The sequence below is a fragment of the Aethalodelphis obliquidens genome, unplaced genomic scaffold (assembly GCF_003676395.1).
Source record: "Aethalodelphis obliquidens isolate GAN/ISIS:26980383/991018 unplaced genomic scaffold, ASM367639v1 scaffold110, whole genome shotgun sequence".
Taxonomy (NCBI): Eukaryota; Metazoa; Chordata; class Mammalia; order Artiodactyla; family Delphinidae; genus Aethalodelphis; species Aethalodelphis obliquidens.
The window spans coordinates 775161-781526 of NW_020838054.1; the positions used below are offsets into that span (position 1 = coordinate 775161).

Consider the following 6366-nt stretch of genomic DNA (forward strand, 5'->3'; position numbering starts at 1 on the left):
TTTTTGTTTGTAGTTGACCAGCAGACTTGCTGAATTGTTCTCATTACTTGATAATGTTCTAGGAGATATGGTGTAACTCTAACAGGACTTCCTTTTGACTACACTGTTTTTACCTCTGTTCTGATTCAGTTATTTCATTAAAAGACAGCCTTCAACATTTTTCCTCAGGTAGAGGTTTATGGGTGGTATACCCTCTGAATCCACGCATATGTAAAAATATATTTTTTTAAATTTTACTCTCCAGATGACTGCTGTTTGGGATGGGTACAGGATTTTGGAATCACAGTCTTTATCTTCTACCGGCTTGTAAAGAATGTCCTAGTCACTTCCTGCTTCTTGTATTACAGTTGAGAAAACCAGTAAGACTCTGAATCCTTTGTAAACTACCTTGGAAGTTTTAAAGATATTGTTACATTATTGGAATTCATAAATTTCCCTAGGATATCTCTATGTGTATACCTTTTCTCCCTAGGAGCCCTTTCAATTTGCTGGTTCAACTAAGCCTTTTCACTCATGAGTCCCTTCAGTTTGCTGACTCCAGTCTTTCGGTGAAGCTAAATTTCTTCTATCATTTGTTTAATTCATGTATTTCTTCCAATTGATCCATTTTCTTCTCCCGAAACTTTTCATTTTCCTGGATCTATCTATAAGGTTTCTTATTTTCCTCTTCATGGTTTTTGTTTTTATCTGTTTTAGATTTTCTTCAACTTGATTTTTTGGTCTACTAATTCAGTTCAGTCTTCAGCATTGATCATATTCTTTTCCATTTTGTCAATTGCAATTTTAAATTCAAAATCATATTCAAAAGAAATTTTTGATATATTCTAATTGTACCTCTTTAAGAGCTAACTTCTGTCTTTTTCATTAATTCTATTTAAATGGTGATCTTCTGTATTGAAAGTTATATTGACTTTCTTCCCTCCTGTTACTGAGACCCTATAAGGGAGTTATCCTTCTCATTTCTAAATCACAGTTTTCTATTCTCCTAGAACCCATAAAAATCGGCTAGAGGGTCTTTTTTTAAAAAAAAATCTTTATTGGAGTATAATTGCTTTACAATGGTGTGCTAGTTTCTGCTGTATAACAAAGTGAATCAGCTATACGTATACATATATCCCCATATCCCCTCCCTCTTGTGTCTCCCTCCCACCCTCCCTATCCCACCCCCTTAGGTGAACACAAAGCACCAGAGTTGATCTCCCTGTTCTATGAGGCTGCTTCCCACTAGCCATCTATTTTACGTTTGGTAGTGTATATATGTCCATGCCACTCTCTCACTTTGTCCCAGCTTACCCTTTCCCCTCCCCACGTCCTCAAGTCCATTCTCTACGCCTGCATCTTTATTCCTGTCCTGCCCCTAGGTTCTTCAGAACCATTTTTTCTTTTTAGATTCCATATATATGTGTTAACATACAGTATTTGTTTTTGCTAGAGAGTCTTTTTGAGAAGTGGCAAATAATCCAGTGGCAGGAGGCAGTGGTTTTGTGGGTCACCATTGAATGAACAGGAAACCATTAGGCAACCTGCTGAGATGTGGGGATGAAAAATTTATGCTTCCGGGTTTCTTGGAGATACAAACCAAATTTTAGGAGTTGAAAAGAAAGAGTAATTTCTTCAACTGACCATATTATTTAAAAGAATTGCCTTTTCAATATGTATAATGGACAATAAGTTGATATAATGTTTATCACAATTCTCAGGAAAGAAAGATTAAACACTGTAAAGGCAGGAGAGGAGAATTCAAAGAGAAGATAAAGAGGCTTTTTATGTGCTTTCTTCCACAGTAATCAACCACAGACATAGGCAATGTCCTTGAACCACCCTTCAGTTCATGCTTCCTGGATTTCCTCTGTCTGATGTTGAAACCTGGCTACCTTTTTGTTTAGCTGTAATTCCCCTCATGTACCAGGAGCAATTCTTCTAGGGCAGAAACATCCCACCCCAATCAGTTTCACTGGGTTCATCAGGGATTGGGAAGGACACTCAAATACTATATGCAGCAAATTAGTAAACATACAAGTTTAGTTCTTTGAAGGGATTCATAGGCTGAGGTTCCTTAGAAAACCCTGAAACACTGGTCTTTATCTTCAAGCTCTGAGGAGAGGCAAATCTTCTCTTCTGCTGCTATTCCCTCTACTCTCATCTGGCAGTCTCCAGGACTGTCTCTGTCACAAAGATCTCAGAGAACCTTCTACCTTAGTTGGACTCTCCAGGCTCTACAAACATGGTGATTCTACTTGCTGTTTCATTCCAGATACAAAGTCAGAAGGAAAAAGGAGTCAGTACGTGAGGATCCACCTTCCCATGCCATCCAAAAGGGTAGGGAATACAGAAAGAAAGGCAACAGAGAATATTCCTTTGTCAGTGAAATGCTCAAATTCAGATCCTTACTCAACTCAGTGAGAATCTATCATATTTATTTTTAAATATGAAAATGGTATCAGGGGAAAATGCTATTGCTTCAGACTGAATGCAGGTATGTAAGTAGTCAATATCACTGAAACCAAATTAACCATGAGATTCAAAATACATTTTAAATATGTTTATGATAAACAGTCTGCCGTGACTGAACCTATTCATTTATACTGAAATGACATATTGCTGCACTAACCAATTACCACATAAGAGCATTAATGGTGTTAAGGAATTTCAGCTGTAAGCTTTACACTGAATAGAAAACAGAAGAAATGAACATAGAAGAGGTAGAAATAGGATATGTCCTTTTCATTTATCCAGCTAAAATTTAGTTTAGCTTTCCAGGGTATACCAGGTCAAAAAATATTTAACACTTGATTCTGCTGATTGACTTAAACTTCCCATTCCTTTCTATGGCCAGAAAACCACTTGCTTGGCAACCATAAAAAAAAAAAAAAAGGAAAATAATCTGCTCAATGTTAATTGTAATTCACTGACCTCATTTTCTTTTGTTAGAAAAGTTCCAGCAAAACATGGATCACAGCCATGAATCAGGCCTGTACATTCCAATCAAGTTCCCTGGTTTTGACCTCCTTAGGGATAGAGTAGAAGAGGATGATGCTAAGACCCTAGAGAAGTCATACTGGGTCACTGACAAAACGCTTTTTTTTAAATCATTAAAATCCTATTGAAAAAGTACCAAAGGTAACTCAGTGGGGGAAATGACGGTCTTTTAAACAAATAGTTCTACATACTACATAGTTTTTGAAGGTATAGTTTTGAAGTTTTCAACGCCTACATGTTTTCTCACGAATAAAACCAAAGTGAGGCCTCATTGTCAGATTATCTGTATGTTCCCTTCTGAATCCACTGGATTCTGTGATTTAAGTGTGTTTAAACAAGGCTGTCATCAACAATCATCTTGACTTTTAAAAGTGTATTCTACTTCAGAATTATGTGTGGAATAAACACCTTAAAAGTGAAAAAATAAACAAATGGTTCTAGAAATTCCATGACCATATATACAAAAAAAAAGAGAACCTATACACACACTTTACAATTTCACAAATATTTACTAAAACTAGATCATAGACCCAAATATGAAATGCAAAACTATAATACTGCTAGTAGAAAACAGAGGAGTTTTTAAGATACAATACCAAAAGCACAACCAATGAAAGAAAATTGATAGTTGGGCTTCATTAAAAGAAAAAAGACCCAAAACTTCTGCTCTAAGAAAATTAAAAATTAAGCCACAGACCAGAAGAAAATATTTCTAAAACACATATTTAATAAAGGACTTGTATCCAAAATAGACATATTTAAAATCGAAAACAAGAAAACAACCCAATTAAGAAAAGGAAAATGACATAAACAGACACCTTACCAATGAAAATATATAGACTGCAAATAAGCACATGAAAAGATGCTCAAGATCATATGTCTTTATGAAGTTGCAAAGTAATCAACAATTATAGTCCACTAAACATTTATTAGAATGGCTACATTAAAAAAAAAACCCTGACAATAAAAATTTCTGGTAAGGAGGTAGAACAACAGAATCTCTCATCCATTGCAGGTGGGAATCCAAAACAGTACAACCATTTGGAAAACAATTTTGCAGGTTCTCAAAAGCTAATCATAGTTTACCATATGCAATCTAGCAATTTTGCTCCTAGGTATTTACTAAACTGATTTGAAAACTTATACCTACATGAATAGCTATCTGCATGTGAATATTTATAGCACTTTTATTCATGATTGCACATATTGGAAGCAAAAAAGACATGCTTTAATAAGTGAATGGATGTACAAACTGTGGTGTACCCATACGATGAAATATTATTCAATGATAAAAAGAAATGACCTGTCGGGCAAGGAAGACAGGGATGGATTTCAAAGCCATGTTGCTAACTGAAAGATGACTGTCTGAAAAGGCTACCCATTTTATTATTCCAATTATATGCCATTTCAGAAAAGGCAAAAATATAGAGACAGAAAAAGATCAGTGATTGCCAGGAGTTCAGAGAGAGTGGCTATGTTGAGTAGGTGAAGCACAGGAGATATTACCATCATGGAAAATTAGGTAACGAGTACATAGGCTCTCTGCATTATTTCTTACTGCTGCATGTAAATCTACAATTATCTCAAAATAAAAAGTTTGGGGCTTCCCTGGTGGCGCAGTGGTTGAGAGTCCGCCTGCCGATGCAGGGGACGCGGGTTCGTGCCCCGGTCTGGGAGGATCCCACATGCCGCGGAGCAGCTGGGCCCGTGAGCCATGGCCGCTGAGCCTGCGCGTCTGGAGCCTGTGCTCCACAATGGGAGAGGCCACAGCAGTGAGAGGCCCGCGTACCGCAAAAAAAAAAAAAAAAAAAAATTAATTAAGAAAACCAACCAGGTGAAACCAAGTTAATAATACATTTCATTTACCCCAATATATCTAAAATATCATCATTTCAACATGTAATCAATATAAAACAGTAATAAGATGTTTTCCATTATTTTGGTATAAGCCTTCAAAGTCTGGTGTATATTTTATATGGATAGCATATCTCAAATCAGATGCTCAGTTTCCTCGGGAATGCTTGATCTATGCTTGATCTATATTTACATTTCATAAAATTTAATGTTGAAAAATTAGATTAATATGTTCAAGTTATCCCAAACATACTTAAATACTTCCAATAATTGAAACAGTTACCAAAAAAGCATTTTCCTTTAATCTCTCTATCCACATGGCCAAAACTGGCTCATCTCTTTTAGAAAAATTGATTTCACTTTGAAGCAAAAACGCATCGATTTCAAATTACATATGTCCAAGTGAATTAAATTCACTAATTCTTGTATCAACTCAGTATTATTAATACGGAATTCAAAGGGAGTATTTCATAAGTTGAAAGTACTTTCAGTGTACCAATATATATAAAATGTTCTTCACATTTGTCTTGTAGTTTTTGCAGTCAATGTATATAACGCTGTCTATTACAATTAATACCTTCATGTTGATTCAGGATAGGAAAATGTGTAATGTCATTATTATTTATATAAATTCTGAAAAGTTTCTATTTGCGTATAAAATTGTGTACCTCTCTAGCTGCGTCACAAGCTTTTCCTTTCCTTGGAGCTTCAGTTCCATCTCACTGAGATGCAATGTAGTACTAGTGAGAAAATGTAAACCATAGCATCAATTTTGGCTTCGATTACTGAATATTTGGCAAGTATCCCCCCCTTTTCTTAAACATCTTTTTTGGAGTACAATTGCTTTACAATGGTGTGTTAGTTTCTGCTGTATAACAAAGTGAATCAGCTATGCGTATACATATATCCCCATATCTAATCCCTCTTGCGTCTCCCTCCCACCCTCCCTATCCCACCCCTCTAGTTGGAGACAAAGCACCGATCTGATCTCCCTGTGCTATGTGGCTGCTTCCCACTAGCTATCTATTTTACATAAAAATATGGAACGCTTCATGAATTTGCGCGTCATCCTTGTGCAGGGGCCATGCTAATCTTCTCTGTGTCGTTCCAATTTTAGCATATGTGCTGCCGAAGCGAGCACCCTTCCCCCTTTTTTTTTTTTTTTTGCTGTACGCGGGCCTCTCACTGCTGTGGCCTCTCCCGCTGCGGAGCACAGGCTCCGGACGCACAGGCTCAGCGGCCATGGCTCACGGGCACAGCCGCTCCGCGGCACGTGGGATCTTCCCAGACCAGGGCACGAACCCGCGTCCCCCGCATCGGCAGGCGGACTCCCAACCACTGCGCCACCAGGGAAGCCCCCTTCCCCCTTTTTTAAAGGAAATCTCGAATTGAAGATAATGGTGGAGTAAATATTTGTAAAGCTCTTTCATGACTCAACCAATGAACGTTGACAAAGACCATAGATCATTACATTTGCTGTCTTTCATTACTTTTAAGAGTTCCATCAACTGGTGCTGATTCATAACATTGCAG

The 6366-nt window shown here is 37.2% G+C and overlaps 1 non-coding gene across 1 annotated transcript; it reads right to left on the reverse strand.

Annotated features, from left to right (window-relative positions):
* Positions 1 to 5867: 5867 nt before the first annotated feature.
* Positions 5868 to 5974, reverse strand: LOC113614989 (U6 spliceosomal RNA). The gene has a single exon (XR_003430807.1). It is a non-coding gene; the product is annotated as a U6 spliceosomal RNA (small nuclear RNA).
* Between the last annotated feature and the right edge of the window lie 392 nt (positions 5975 to 6366).